We start from the raw sequence: 16549 nt of genomic DNA, 5'->3' as shown, positions 1-16549 counted from the left end.
TCCGGGGAGAACTCCTTGTGAGACTTTGCACTGTGTGCCGGGTTGAGTACAGTGATTCTTCACAGCTTGTACTTGCTTGGTAAGAAAATGATTTGTGTTTTTCTAAACAGGTCAGTGTCTTGTTATTGCAGCACGTCCGTGAGGGTCTCCGAAAACAAACTTGACAGGTGGGAGGAGGTGTATTCTAGGTAGCTGTGGGAGTCAGTGGGCTTGAAATATATATCGGTTTTGAGATTGTTCCCCAAGATGGAAATAGAGGACCAGGAAGGTGAGAGAGGTGGTTAGAGATGGTCCAGGTGAACTTAAGGTTGGGGTGGAAGGTGTTGGTGAAGTGGGCAAACTGTTCGAGCTCCTCATAGGAGCACGAGGCAGCGCCGATACAGTCATCCATGTACTGGAGGAAGAGGTACGGAAGAGGGATTGTTCCAACAAAGAGACAGGCAAAGCTTGGGCCCATGCAGGTACCCATGGCCACCCCCTTTGTCTGTAGGCAGTGGGACGAGTTCACCGAAGCACATAATGGGGTCAGTGGAGGGGAACTGGTCAGACCTGCAGGACAGGAAATAGCGTAGGGCTTTGAGGCCATCTGTATGGGGTATGCAGGTGCTAATGTGGTATACTGCACCGCTGCACCCGTTCTGGCCTCCTCTATATCAGGGAAACCAAGCAGAGGCTTGGGGACCACTTTACAGAACACCTACACTCAGTTCGCAATAAACAATTGCTCATCCCCACCTCCCTAACCTACTCTTCCTCTCACCTATCCCCTCCTCCCATCTCAAGCCACACCCCCATTTCCTACTTGCTAACCTCATCCCACCCCTTTGACTTGTTGGTCCTCCATAGACTGACCCATCCCCTCCCCACCTACACTCACCTTTACCTGCTCCATCCCCACCTCTTTAACTTGTCTGTCTCCTCTCCACTTGTCTCCCACTCTCTCCCTGTTTGTTTCAGCATCCCCTTCCCCTCCCCCATTTCTGAAGGGTGTGGGCCCGAATACGTCAGTTTTCCTGTTTCTCTGATGCTGCCTGTCCTGTTGTGTTCCTCCAGCTTCACCCCCGGCCCTTTTAAAGTTTCAAAGCTGTCGCGCATGCGCCCCGCGGATCACTGCCCCCAATAAAGATGGTGACGGTCACACGGGCCGATCGCCATCTGAGGCGTTGATTTGTTTTCTGCAAACGTGAGTCTGGGAGTTTCAAATGGGTGTGTTTTCCGACGTGCACTAACTGTTTGTAAAACTTCCAAACCCATACGAATATCACTTCCCTCCAGCTTTCTACCGTTTTGCTTTCTTTACTGTGGCCTGCTCTTACCTCAATTGCACAAATCTTGGTCTCAGCGAAGGATCTAGGCCCGAAACGTCAGCTTTCCTGCTCCTCTGATGCTGCTTGACCTGCTGTGCACATCCAGCTGCACACCGTGTTATCTCGGATTCTCCAGCATCTGCAGTTCCGGTTATCTCAGCGACTCTGCACCGCACTCGTGGATGATCACGTGGTTTTCACTGATCCCGCCCTCCCTTCATTCCGATTGGGCGATATCCGTCCGGTCATGCACGGCACACCTGTGCTCCTATTGGTCGCGCACTGACATCAATCAGCCAGACTTCACCGTGAGCTGGAGCATGCGCAGTGCTTTGTGTTATTGTTGGAAGCAAATGAACGTCGTCGCAATGTTGCATTTTGAGACGAATGAGACTGAAAACCGGATCTGTCTTTTTACCTTCACAGATGCTGCCAGACCTGCTGAGCTTTTCCAGCAACTTTGTTTTTGTTCCTGATTGACAACATCCCAGTTCTTTTGTTATTTTTTAATAAGTCGCGATTGAAAAGGCTTCCTGCAGCTCAAAGCTAAAGGTACTCTTGATACCGCTCTGTCAGCCAATAGAGAAATAGCGGTGAAATAAGGGTAATAAATACAGGTCTAGCAGTCCTCAGGTAAGATGTAAAGGGAATAATTATGAATATGAAGAACATCACGTGGTGAAGTGAGGTGAGTGTTGTTCATATGAACTGTGATTGGGCAGAGAGGGAGGTTAATCAAAAAAGAACAAGCAGAAAAGAGATTCTCAAGAAAGGTCTGTGCAATGGAAAGCAACGAGAATCAGAAGATAAAAGCCCAACACAAGAAAAAGTTTGAAGACCGTGGCTGCAGAAACTCCAATAAGTTGTTTCACTGCTCTACTGCCTAGTTATTGACTTAAGCAGTATAATCCACATTCAACTCTAAGTAGCTGTCTGAGTTTGTCACTGTCGTTTACTTCATAACAGATAAACTCCACACTTTGTCTCAATAAAGCTGACAGTTGGTTCACCAATTAGTTCTGCTGCCAAGTCCGTTCTTGTTTGAAAAGGGGTATAGATCACATTTAAATAGACAATGAAAAATGTCAATCCAGGCTGGGAGCAAAATTCTACTCCCTCGCCACTGACTCCATCCCTGCCCCAGGTAACTGGCAGGTAACACACTGGTCACAGTCAGGGTGCAATATTTCACCCCAAGATGAGCTTCTAACCACATTACTCACCCCCACACTCATTATCACAAAGACCACATACAATTTCAACCTCAACAGCATCTCAGGTCATCTGCTGCTGAAACTCTCATCCATTCCTTTGCTACCTCTCGACTTAACTCCCCAAACACACTCCCGGCCGGCTTCTTAATACTACTTCCCTGAAATCTTGAACTGATCCAAAAATCTGCTGCCCATGTGTTTATTCTCACCGATTTTAACATCTTCAAGTTTTGTCATTCTGTGCTCACTAACATAAACATTTTCTCAGTGGCAAAGCACCAAGGTTTTGAAATTCATATCCTTATTTTGAAATTTTGGCATCACACCACTTTCGTTTGATAGTCCCTCCAGCTGCAAACCCCTCTGAGATTTATCTGAAGAAGGGTCACTGGACACAAAACAGTAATGCTGCTCTCTCTCTCCACAAGCACTGCCAGATAAGCTGAGTTTTACATCAATTTCTGCTTGTGTTACAACTTTCAAGCATCTACTGTCATTTTGCTTTTTCCTTCAAGACATTTGTTCTCCCTGACTTCCAACCTCCTGTGGATTTCTGGTTTTAACTCCCACCTTTTTCATGTTTTCAGTTCCTAAGGCCATAAGCTCTTGAATTTACTCCCTAAACATCCGTGGTTTTCAAAGTCCCCTTGTTTGTTCAGGATATTCCTTGAAACCTACTTCTTTGGCCAGTTTTGGGTCACTTGTCCTAATAAGTACCTGGTATCAAATATTGTTTTGTGACAACCTTGTGTAATATGTCAGATCATTGGATTGAATCAAAAATGTGAAAACATTTAAATTGTTCTTTTGGAAAACATCACTAATCCTTCACGATCATTTGGGAACTCGTTACCTAATATCATTGCAAGTGCGACTTCACCACATGACCTGCACTGGTTCAGAAAGGTCAAACATCAAGTTCTCCAGATGTAACTGAGGATTGGCAATAGTTACTGATACCTTTGGAGAGTGATCCAACGTTCATGTATCTGGATATGGTGAATGAATAGACAATAGGTGCTGGAGTAGGCCGTTCGACCCTTCGAGCCAGCACCACCATTCATTACGATCATGGCTGATCATCCACAATCAGTATCCTGTTCCTGCCTTATTCTCATAACCCTTGATTCCACTATCTTTAAGTGCTCTATCTATCTCTTTCTTGAAAGTATCCAGAGAGTTGGCCTCCACTGCCTTCTGGGGCAGTGCATTCCATATATCCATCGCTCTCTGGGTGAAGAAGTTTTTCCTCGACTCTGCTCTAAATGGCCTACCCCTTATTTTTAAACTGTGTCTTCTGTTCTGGACTCACCCATCAGCGGAAACATGCTTCCTGCCTCCAGAGTGTCCAATCCCTTAATAATCTTATACGCCTCAATCAGATCCCCTCTCATCCTTGTAAACTCAAGTGTATACAAGCCCAGTCGCTCCAATCTTTCAACATATGATAGTCCCGGACGCCATTCCAGGAATTGAGCTCGTGAACCTACGCTGCACTCCCTGAATAGCCAGAATGTCCTTCCTCAAATTTGGAGACCAAAGCAGCACACAATACTCCAGGTGCGGTCTCACCAGGGCCCTGTACAGCTGCAGAAGGTCCTCTTTGCTCCTGTACTCAATTCCTCTTGTTATGAGGCCAGCATGCTATTAGCTTTCTTCACTGCTTGCTGTACGTGCATGCTTGCTTTCATTGACTGATGTACAAGAACACCTAGATCTCGTTGTACTTCCCTTTTACCGAACTTGACTGCATTGAGATAGTAATCTGCCTTCCTGTTCTTGCCACCAAAGTGTATAACCACACATTTATCCACATTAAACTGCATCTGCCACGTATCCGTCCACTCACCTAGCTTGTCCAACTCACCCTGTATTCTCATAACATCCTCCTCACATTTCACACTGCCACCCAATTTTGTGTCATCAGCAAATTTGCTAATATTACTTCTAATGCCTTCGTCTATATCATTAATATATATCGTAAACAGCTGCGGTCCCAGCACTGAACCTTGTGGTACCCCACTGGCCACTGCCTGCCATTCTGAAAGGGACCCGTTTATCACTACATTTTGCTTCCTGTCAGCCAGCCAATTTTCAATCCAACTCAGCATTTTGCCCCCAGTACCATGTGCCCTAATTTTATTCACCAATCTCCTATGTGGGACTTTATCAAAGGCTTTCTGAAAGTCCAGGTACACTACATCCACTGGTTCTCCCTTATCCATCTTCATATGGACATGTTGCAGAACCTGTTGGGTAGGAGAAGTTCAGAAACAGAACAGCGATGGCTTCCTTCTGACTCGAGAGGGTCTAACTTTACTTTTTAATTGAAAAATCTTCAGGTTCATTTATAGTTCTTCACGGAGTATGAATTGTTGAACTTATTCAGCTGCATGTGTCCAATAAATTTCTTCAGATGTGAGGTCAAAGAAATTCAAAACTATTCCTCATCCTCCCACAGACTTTCTCTCACTGTTAAGGTGCCTACTCATGGACTTAGGGGATCCAGGTACATGATTATTTGAAGTTTCCATCCCATTTAAACAGTGGTTAAACAGTCTTTTGGCACGGCAGCCTTCATTGCTCAATTGTTTCAGTTTCGGAGTTGGGAAGTCATATTGAGGTTGCACAGGATGTTGATGAGACCTCTTCTGGAATACAATGTGCGGTTTCTGTCACACAATTACAGGAGGCATATCATGAAGCTGGCGAGCGTTAAGAAGAGGTTTACCAGGATGTTGCCTGGTATGGAAGCTTTGATTTATAAAGAAAGGTTGGATAGACTTTGACTTTTCTTGCTGGTGCTTAGGAGGTTGAGAGGCGGCCTGTTAGAAGTTCATAAAATAATGAGACATGTAGATAGTATGAATTGTGGTCGTCATTTCCCAAGGATGGGAGATTTCAAGACTAGGGAATGTTTTTAAGTTGGGAGGAGATAATTTAATAAAAAAAAATGCAAGGCAGAACTTTGCAGTGACTGTGAACAAAGCAATGGCAAGTTCCAGCAGAGAAACAGGTGGCAAAGAAACAGGTGACAGCCAGGCATGTGAGGGCTAATGTGTTTCGTTTGCAAGTGACATTCACCGCTTCACAAAGTGGAGAACGTTGAAGTACAGCAGCGACGGTGATTATTTTGCAGGATATTCACCTTGCAAATGGTTTTTCCGCCAGTATCCCTGATTACATCGCAATCGACAGGATGAAAGCTGCAGCAAGACGTGTGGAGCCAGTGGTGTAATTGATACGGCATCTGATTTTGAATTGGAAGTTTGGAATATTGTATCCTCTCTCACTCGAGTGAAGTTGACAGCTTTTCTACCCTTGCAAATTGACAGACACTCCCGAAGAGGAATGTCTGGCCAACGCTGTTTTTGTCAGGTTCCCAGCAGCTTAAGTGAATGGATTGCTGGGTTTTGGAAATTGAAAATTGAAATTAAAAGGTAAATGAGTAACTTGAGTGTGGGGCTACTTCAGCTCATTGTATATTTCATATCCCACCTCATGGCAACAGTACCCATTGTCAGGAGAAACTGCATGTGTTCCACACAAAGCTGCCTTTTGCTGGGAAACCTTGTGTACAGCAGGAGAAGCGGGTAGAACACTGTGTGTATAAGACTGACACTGAGCCACACATTAAACGGTAAAGATAACAAGTAAAGTTGGAAACTTGCTCGCCCAGCTGGCTTGTTTTCGTTCAGACTTTTCGTCACCACGCAAGGTAACGTCATGAGTGAGACTTCCGAAGAAGCGATGTTGTTCTCCTCCACTTGAAATTTATCCTGCCCGGTCTGTTCTGGCAACTTCTGTCATTTCGCATTCTGTTCTGTATGGGTTGTATATGGGGTCCAATTCTTTATGTTTGCCGACTGCATTATGGATTGAGAACCATGCCTCTAGGAATTCCCATGTGTGGCTATGTTTGGATTGCACTACTACGGTTATGTTGTCCCAGTTAAACTGATGGCCTTCATTATCCGGGTGTACTGATATTAGGGAAAGTTTGTCATGTCATTTTGCTGCCGGCTGATGTTCATGTACACTGACGGCTAGTTTCCTTCCTGTCTGTCTGATATAATGTTTGTGGCAATCGTTGCACAGTATTTTGTAAACACTGTCAGTTCTGCATGTCGTGGGTATGGTGTCTTTAATCCTTGAGAATGTTTGTCGTAGCATGGCTTTGGGCTTGTGTGCTACCGTAATTCCTAGTGGTCATAGGAGTTGTCAGTTCTGATATGTTCTTGATGTGTGGCAGTGTGTCCAGTGTGTTCGGGCATAATGTGTCCTCTTCGTGTTGCTGTTTAGTCAGTACCTGTGGATGAAATTGCAGGGATAGCCATTCAAAGCGAAGATTTTGTATTGGTGTTCTTCCTCTTTCTGCATAGTTCTGGGTCATTGCAATGAGTGGTGACCCATTTAAATAGTGTCCCAACACAGCTTAGTTTGTGTTCCACTGACCTGAGTTAGTTGCCAAATTAAAAATATCCGAGCCCCTCAAGGCACTGACCCGAGTTGTGATGTGCAAAGGACAACACACAAAGGAGGATCCTTGTGTGATTGATCCAATGTGATCTGTATGCCAGGGTAACAGTGAAGACTGGTCTTCAACACCCACATTGAACCTGGCTCCACTTGGCCTCCAGTCACCTCTCACAAACTACCATTGCCCTTCACTTTTCCTGACCTCCCCTCTATTCTTGTTTTAAACTGATTGCACTTCAGGCAGTTTCAGCTGGCATTGCTGCTGTGGAACTGTAACATGGAGTGAATTGATTTTGACTGATCAATGACATAATTCTGCTTCTCAAGATCAGTCAATATTTCAGATTTATTACTTTAAATGATAACCATGAACAGGCTACGACAGTGAAGGCACTGAATCGTAATCTCTGGACCAGCAGGAAAGATCAGTTTATGGCACTCAGGACACTGTCTGATTCGGCCTTGCATTCTCCCAACCTTCTGCACATGATGCCCCTCTGCTCTGTTGCGGTTTTGTTACGTCTTGATATATAATAGTCTCCAGTTATCTATTCTTTTGTTATTTCCAATACATGAGACCCTCTTTCCATGTCTTGTGCCTGGCTGCACAGCTCAGTGGTCAGAGCACTGTTCTCAGAAACAAGTGGTTGTGAGTTCGAGCCTGTGATAGTGTTTGTACACCCCCTGCTTCAAAGGGCAAAAAGAGCCCTTTAAAAATTATCTGAAATTATAACAGTATCATTTCCTCCACAGACCAGAAATATGTGTGAATTTCCACATTGCTGTTTGTCCTTCCACTTGAGGAGGAGCATTTGGAATGGCAGGAAGCAGCTGGCATCAGTGATGTTTGGCTGGAAGTACAAGGTGAAGCAGGAAAACTGTAGGTGAGCAATGGGGGAGGAGCACAAACCCAGGGCATCCATCAAATACTTCCATTTGTTGCTGTAAATAGGTTCTAGTTTTGGAGTCTGGAGTGGGACAATAGAGCCAAGTGAGTGAAGTTCTGCTTTCTGGGGGTTGCTCTCTCCGAAAGCCTCTGGCACTCTCGGTGGAAGGTGTCCTTGTTAGTTTCCTTCTGTGGGTGAAAATGAGGTTCACTTCCCCGAGGGGGCATGAGCACAGTCTTCACACCTCAAACTTCAGTTTTGCTTGTTGATTCCTCAAAGTGTTGACCCAGAAACCCGCACAGCACACACTTCATTGGGGAGACAATGGCCTGAGGTTGTTATCACTGGACAGTTAATCCAGAGACCCAGATAGTACTTTGGGGACTTGTGTTTGAATCCAGTTGCAGCAGACGGCGGAATTTGAATTCAATACAAACCTGGAATTAAGCGTCTAATGATGAGCATGAATCTGTTGTCCTTTAAGGGAAGTAAATTGGCATTCTTGCTTACATGTAACTCCTGACCCACAGCAATGTGGTTGACTCTTAACTGCTCTCTGGACATTTAGGAATGTGTAATAAATGTTACCCTAGCCAGTGATGCCCTCATCCCGTGAATGAATTTAAAAAGTACGTCAGGAATTCCTCCTGTATGCAATGATAACTGATTTGCTTTGCCCAATCTTTATGCAGACTGAAGTCACTGGACTCTTGAAGTCAGTGACCTTTTATCATAATTAGAGCTCTCCCTTTCTGCTGGTGTCTTCAATTTCCTTTTTAGTGCCTTCTGCTAAAATTACCACACGAGTTAACTGGGGTGTATATACATCGACCACTGTCAATTTCTGTCCCTTGATGTTTCTAAACTGTACCCAGACTCCATTTCACCAGAACTAATATCCATTGTCATTACCATATTAATTTTATTCCGTAGCCAGTAATGCTAACCTACCTCCTCCTTCTTGTCAGTCCTTCCAAGAAACTGAATATGCCTGGAGCCCAGCTTCAGACATTGTAGATATTTTGGTTTCTGATTTACCAAAACATCCTGGATTCTGGAAAAATCTGAGTTCAGTAGAAATTAGCAGTTGTAACACTGCTATGTAAGAAAGAAGGAGGAGCAAAAATAAGGAATAAAGCCAGTTAACATGATTTCAATCAGTTGGGAAAGTGCTTAATAATGTCTCTTCATTAAGTATGTTTCAGCAATGCACTTAAAACAAAAATCGTATCATCTGATTAAATCAACGTGGTCAATCCAGAAGAAGACATTCCATGATGGAGACAGGGCAGTTGCAGGTAAGTTCAAGGTCACCCTGGGGCCAGGCATGTTTGACAATTTCATTCCTTTTTGATAGTCAAACAAGTGAGGTCGCAAAGAGGAAACCAACAGCTGCATAACACCTGGATTCCCAAGAGGCATTTTGTAGGGTGTCACACTGGTGGCTAATAGATAAGAGAAGGGCTCTGGAACTGAAGGTAATGTATGAGCATGAATAGAGAGTTGGTGAACATGCAGGACATAACAGGAAGTGTTGTTGTGACTGTGATGAGAGGAGTGCAAAGGATTCGAAGGTGAATATAAAGGTTAAATTAACTTCAGGGATGTTTTTAAGGGACTTTCAGGACAGATGAGACCATCCATCCTCTTGACAGCTGACCAGCCAGTCTGGCCACCAAATAAATTAATAGATGTATTGGTCACATGTGGGCAGGCCTCCTGGTGCCTTCACCTCCATGGGCAATATACCAGGAAGGCTGTTCAGGGAAGATGGTGAAGATGGGAAACTGCATCCATGACATGATGCCCACGTTTACAAACAAGCCCTCCCCACATGACAACCGCGTACACGGAGATGAAGTGGAAAACAGCAGGTAACTGCTCGAACAGGTTTTGTGTTCTTTCTCAGGAAGGTTTTCTTTCAAAAAAGAATAAGCCCAGTGACGTCACAATGGTTTGCCTGTGATGTCATAAACACAAACAAGAATAAACAATAACTGCTGTGTGTCTTCACTTCATGTTGAGACAACGTGAGGTGAACATTGCAGACTTGTAGCTCTGCAGTTTCAAGTGCGAATCGCTTATTTCTTTTCTCTCCCTCATCAGTGTAATTAGAACTAACACGAATTGAAGCGGAGGGAAAGGAGCAATACCTTCGTGGTATCACTCTTGGTTGTGAGAAGAGTTTTGAGGTAATTTGAATTCAATATATACTGGACACTATTTGTAAAGAAATTGGATTTTAGTACGAATTTCAAAGACGGGAAAACTGGAAAAATGATGTGAATTTGGGGTAACCCGATTGAATTAATGTGTGTATGTTGTGGGTCGCAATGGTTCCAGTACTTGCCAAAACCAAAATTATATTGGCCACATTTTTGTGTCCGCTCTTTGATGGAGCAAAATGTTTCTTCTGGTCTTTGCTGAAGGTGATATTAGCAGGGAAAATGTTCATCTCGGATGACCACAAGATCCCATTATCACAACAATTCGCAAAAAAAACAAGAATGGAATTCTCCCGTATAAATCATCTACTATTTATCCCTCAGTGAATGTTGTTTCAATGGAGAAACTAGTCATTACCAATTGTTATTCATGAAAACGTGCTTTCTGCACATTAACCAGTGCCTTTCCTACATTACAGCAGCCAAAAAATAGTATTTGGATGAAAAAGGCCCTTTGGGAAATCATTCCAAATGTTCAAGGAGTTGAATTAGAGCAAAGCTTCGTTGAGTTTCATTTTGAACTGAAGTATCTGAAGGGTGATGTCCTGGCTGCTCAGTTGACAAGTTAAAATGTTAAAATGTTGAAGGAAGACCAAGTCGACAGTGAAGAGGCAAATGAATATTTGACATATATAATGAGGCTGAAGTCAGCAGTTGATATTTTTTGGTCTAGTATTTAAGTGTGATCGTACTCTTTCTCTTTTCATGTTGAATTTGGCTTTTACTTTTATGGTGTTTTCATTTGTCTTTTAGGTTTGACGATACTTCACCTTTCTCATTCCTCAGACTCCAACCCACTTTGATTCTGAAAGGTATGAGTTATCATTAATTTTTCACAAAGCACAAGCTTCAATCCAGTTCCTTGTCTCCCTGTGTTCAGTCAGGCATTGACTCACTTATTCCAGACTTCACATGGAAATTTGCCTTTCGAGTCAATGGGGACTGCAGATGCTGGAGAATCCAAGATAACAAAGTGTGGAGCTGGATGAACACAGCAGGGAACTGCAGCAGCTTGGCCTGCTGTGTTCATCCAGCCCCACACTTTGTTATCTTGGAAGTATTCCTGCTCCTTTGTTCCATTTGCTCATACTCATCTCTGACATATTAAATTAGATTAGATTCCCTACGGTGTGGAAACAGGCCCTTCAGCCCAACAAGTCCAAACCGCCCCTTGAAGCATCCCACCCAGACCCATCTTCCTTTCACCCACACACCCTTCAACACTACGGGCAAATTAGCATGGCCGATCCACCTAGCCTACACATCTTTGGACTGTGGGAGCACCCAGGGGAAACCCATGCAGACACGGGGAGAATATGCAAACTCCACACAGTCAGCCTGAGCCTGGAATCGAGCCCGGGTTCCTGGCACTGTGAAGCTGCAGTGCTAATCACTAAGCCACCGTGCCTCCCATATCCGACGAGATTAAAACAGCAGCGGTCCATTGACACCTCTGAAAAGTAATAGTTGTCAGCCTTGCATCAATGACAGCAGCCTGACCCTGGAGTCAGACATTTCTCAGTGTAATATCACTGAGCACAATGAGGACTGATGTGGCAGCCCCCTTGAGCGACCTTGACAGACTGAGCAATAGGTGACCCGACATCTAACTGATGTCTCTACAGTTTCCCAGCTGTTTTCTCCCCACTCCCCACACTGGGTTCAGTCTCCCACTGGGCTGACTGAGTCCCACTCACTGGACTGCAGAGGTGTGGACTCTGAGAAGCTGACTGCCTCGGGTGTCCATCTGGCAGTGCCCATTACCCTGTATTAATGCCAGAGACTGCTCTTGGTGAACCTATCCTGCGTGAAGGCAGCCTACCTTGCCTCGACTGTGGGTTACTCCCTTTAGATTCTAAGACAGTGCTTCCAGGGTGTGTAGAGTGATTTTTATTTATATATTGATGTGAAAGCTTTGTTGATTTTTATTTTGAGTGGCCTAAAAAGTCTGAAACCTGACGTCCGTGTTGGCTTAGTTAGGATTTTAGAGTTGTGTTTTCTAAGCAAGAGCAATGTGATATCAGAAGAGCAAACAGATCATGGACAGATGTAACTACACTGAAGTCAGCATTTTATCTTTTTTGGTCCAGTATTTAATTTTTATGGCAGTCTTTCTCTTTACATGTTTAATTTTGTTTTGTCTGTCATGATGGTTTCATTTATCTTATAGATTTGACTGTTATTTCCGGTCAGTCAGCTTGCCGAAGCAGTCAGATTTCCGTCATACTACTCTGAATAAAAATGGTTTGTACTATCCTTGGTTTTTTACACATGACAAATTCCAATCCCCTGATTACTTATTCTTCATATTCCTATATACCATCCAACACTCACTCACTCGCACGTTCTTCCACGATGTGCAAGATGTTTTATATATTTGGTCACAGGTTTGTCCCATTTCATTCTGAGGGAGCTGAAATATTTGAAGGCTGATGCTCTCGTCTGCTCACTTGGCCTTTTAAAGTTTCAATTGTTCTAAGGAAGAGCAAGATGATATTGAAAGAGTAAACAACATTTGTGTTGACCATGAGGGATTGTCCTTCTCAACTTCTCCCTGTGCCTGACATGCTGGTTAAACAACCACCAGCTGTCTCTCTCTCTCACTCATGTGAGCACAGCCCTATGATGTGGTGTGATAATGGTGACTTTTTTTTTCGAAAGGTGGGTCACTTTGAAACAGACAAGCGGGTTTTTCTTGTGATAATCACTGACTGTTTATGTCAGGAAATATCTATTGCTGCACTTTTCAAATCCAAGCTATGTCCGTTGGGTGTGAAATCTGGCGACAGACGTTTTTCCAAAAATGTTGTCCGTTGGAGCTTCTGAAGTTGGAGTCTGTTGGGTTCATTCAGAACTTCAAGACTGCCATTTATGTTATGCCAGTGTATTCACGGTAAATGGATAAATGGTGGATAAATGGAGTTAAGAGAGAAACACATCATGATGTGATACAATGGAGCAAGCTCAAGAAACCTTATTCCTATGAATTCAGAAAATATCGTTTAAGTTCTGAGATATTCAGCAAGCAAACTGTAAGACAAATGGAGTAACAAAAGTATGCTGTGTACTAGGATAGAGATCTGTTCAACTTTTCTAATTGGTATTAATTAAGTAAGCGACGTGCAAATTCTTCTTTTCAATTTAAGACTGAGATAGAATAGTCACCCAATTTACATTCATGATGAACATAGAACAACGACATAATCATGAAGAGGAATTGTGTCCCTTGATGTAGTGTAGTGGGGGTGGTGAACGTAACTGTCATGTTTTTCGTAAATTTTTGACAATCATCATGACTAGAACTAACTTATAGCCACAAACTGGAGTGTGTTAATAGGAGTTAAGTGTGGACATGAGATGGTGTTTCAATCACTGGCCACATTCCACTGCTCTGCCACATGCTGTGCCTGGCAACCTTCAGTTAACAAAGTCCAAACTTGAACCAGATTTGCAAACCAGTTCCTGAATTTGAAACAAGAAGAGAACATGTCATCTGTCAGGCAAGCTAGTGTGTTGTGGCATTTTGACTACGAGAGGTAAATAAAACAATGTTCATGTGGAACTCTACTTAATATTTGAAACCTGAATGTGCACACTTCAGTTGATTTTCTCCACTGCATAATTAACTTCAACTCTTCCATCCTGCTTTTATTGACATGTTAATATCTGCTTGAGAGATTTCCTCCATGCCTGTTGATTGCTTACTAATTGCATATGTTCAATATGCTGTGAAAATGCACCAGTTTTGAATTATCGCCGCAAAAACTGTGCGTTGAGGGACTGTGATTTACTGTGCTCGATTATTTTTTTTTCCTTTTTGCTGGCATTGTGAAAACTTAGAACACTGAAGGGCACATCCTTCCATAGATATCCTGCCCTTTCTTCTGTTACACCGTGCGATGAATGGGAAGGAAAGGAGCGGGAAGAATGATTATGAAGTAAATTTGAGTAGGGGAGCTGATAGCCTGGTACCACAACAGCAGAACAGATGGAAGGAATGAGAAGTAGAGTGAGAGAGGAAGGAACAGAGATTTCACCATTAAAAATGGTGAAAGCAATGTATTGACAGCTGGTAGCCTTTATTTTAGTAACGTATTGCAACCATTCAATAGTTTTGCTCTTGTAATATTTAAACATGGACATTACGTAATTTCTCTTGCTGAGATTGTCAGCATGGTCATAAAACATCAATTTATTTTTAATGTTATTTGTCTTACTGGATCAAAATATGGTGACACATAAACAATTTGAGCTTCAAAATCTCCCCTTCCCCTACCGCATCCCAATACCAGCCCAACTCGTCCCCGCTTCCCTAATCTGTTCTTCCTCTCACCTATCCCCTCCTCCCACCCCAAGCCACACACCCATTTCCTTCTGTCTAACCTCATCCCGCCCCCTTGACCTATCCGACCTCCCCAGCCTGACCTATCCCCCCCACCTCCCCACCTACACTCACCTTTACTGGCTCCATTCCTGCCTCGAAACTTGTCTGTCTCCTCCCCACCGAACTTCTCCTCTATCCATCTTCGATCTGCCTCTCCCTCTCTCCCCATTTATTTCAGAACCCTCTCCCCCTCCCCCTTTTCTGATGGAGGGTCTAGGCCCGAAACATCAGCTTTTGTGCTCCTAAGATGCTGCATGGCCTCCTGTGTTCACCCAGCTCCACACTTTGTTAGAGATAATGGGAACTGCAGATGCTGGAGAATTCCAAGATAGTAAAATGTGAGGCTGGATGAACACAGCAGGCCAAGCAGCATCTTGTGCTCCTAAGATGCTGCTTGGCCTGCTGTGTTCATCCAGCCTCACATTTTATTATCCACACTTTGTTATCTTTGTTTGAAGGTTATGCTTTTCTTCAGTCATGCTTTTTTATACTTGTGTGGGGTAAAGTTCTTAAAACGACAACTTCATTTAATTGAAACACATTTTGTACAATTTTCTATTACTTGGAACAAGTCTTGGAAATACATTTCCTGTGATTACAGACAATTCATCATTCTGACTGAACCGGCCAGCTACTCTGGCAAAGTTGAGAGGTTCACATTGGATTTCAAATTTCAAATCAGGCTCCTTAAAGAGTGCTCCAATTCCCTCCTTTGCTGACATGCTCCACCCTGACCCCTGCCCAATCCCAAAGGTATATTCATCTGCTGACATGAAGGAAACTGAATTTGATATAGGGGTGCTTGATGCGATTTGAACTATGAAGTTCTTTGTGAGAGTTCTTAATTTCTTTTGCACACTCCACAGTATCAAGTATGATAACCCTTAGGCAGCACATTGGAAGAGACCTTGCATAGCACGAGCTGTGGAACAAAAAAAAACAGAGGTTTCCTTTTTCTTCAGTTTCTCCCTCCTTCTATTTTCCGCCAAGTCAGCAAACATTTTACACCTCTCTGTTTTCCTACCAGTTATGTAAGCTTGCTTTCAAGAGTAATTAGATTCCTAAAAACAATATTGTTCAGAAATGTGAAGTCAGTGATATTGTTAGCAGAGAATTCAAACAGGATTGAAGCCAGACTGTCCTGTTTCCGGTAGCTTGCTGTGGCCTCGAGCTGTAGACAGAAGTTGCTGTACATAATTCCACATTTACTCTGTTGTGGAAACTTTCTGGCCCATCTGATGACTGGATTGAAGTAGAAATTGAGAAATAGTGGGTGGTCAGCTGAAGGGATTTAATATTAAATGTTTATTTACTTAAAATGATGGTTTAATATTCTTGAGATCGATACAAAATAACTCCAAGGCTCAAATTTCTGTTTTATATGAATCTAGCTGGCCATGTTTCTGTGATGTTTTGATTTTAACTTTGTATTTTCTTTGAATGGTTCAAGTAATACATGAAGTGACCAGCTGCTTTATCATTGGATTGAACATATTGTATCTCCTCATCAATGGTATTCCCCTCCAGCCCTTCAATGCTCATATCTTTGCACTTCTAATTCCGGCCACTTTGATCTTGCCTGCATGCTTGATCTTCTTTATTCTGTCATTGGTGTGTTCAGCTACCCAGTTCTGCGACACTCTTCCAAAACATCTCCTCTTTGTCCTCAAAACCAATCTTTCTGACCAAGCTTTTGGTGGCCTGTCCTAGTTTTAGCTTCATGAATCTTGGAGTGATTTTTAAATGATTATGTAAATGTGAAGCATTTTGAAATGTTTCTACCATGTCAGAGATCTATACAAATAAACGTTGTTCCTGCATCACATTTACTTTTTAAATTCGTACTCTCTGTAGGCATCAGGAGATGAGCTTCCATCACATCTCACTGTCGATACCTCCAACGTTCAAATTCTTAACTCTGAGACCTCAAAAAGACTCGTCGAAAATTTTGTAATCGCTCTCATGAACAAGGAGCGTTTCTACATCCGCACATTCTTTTCGACATACAAAGCATATACCACTGCTGAAAGTGTGTTGTACATCCTCCTGGACA

At 43.1% G+C, this 16549-nt stretch overlaps 2 long non-coding RNA genes across 3 annotated transcripts in view; one reads left to right on the top strand and one right to left on the bottom strand.

Annotated features, from left to right (window-relative positions):
* Nucleotides 1-1521, bottom strand: part of LOC132208667 (uncharacterized) — a 17656-nt gene extending 16135 nt beyond the window's left edge. The window contains exon 1 of one of the 2 annotated variants that reach the window (XR_009444799.1): nucleotides 1317-1521. This is a non-coding gene — a long non-coding RNA (uncharacterized LOC132208667). The remainder of the gene's footprint in view (nucleotides 1-1316) is intronic. The other variant, XR_009444797.1, reaches the window with a different exon arrangement.
* Nucleotides 1108-16549, top strand: LOC132208668 (uncharacterized). Its single transcript, XR_009444800.1, has 4 exons — nucleotides 1108-1859; nucleotides 10866-10924; nucleotides 12283-12356; nucleotides 16351-16549. It is a non-coding gene; the product is annotated as an uncharacterized LOC132208668 (long non-coding RNA).

This window comes from Stegostoma tigrinum, unplaced genomic scaffold, assembly GCF_030684315.1.
Source record: "Stegostoma tigrinum isolate sSteTig4 unplaced genomic scaffold, sSteTig4.hap1 scaffold_50, whole genome shotgun sequence".
NCBI classification, from domain to species: Eukaryota; Metazoa; Chordata; class Chondrichthyes; order Orectolobiformes; family Stegostomatidae; genus Stegostoma; species Stegostoma tigrinum.
The sequence above is the reverse complement of the archived record's forward strand: the minus strand, read 5'-3'. Positions and strand labels throughout refer to the sequence as shown.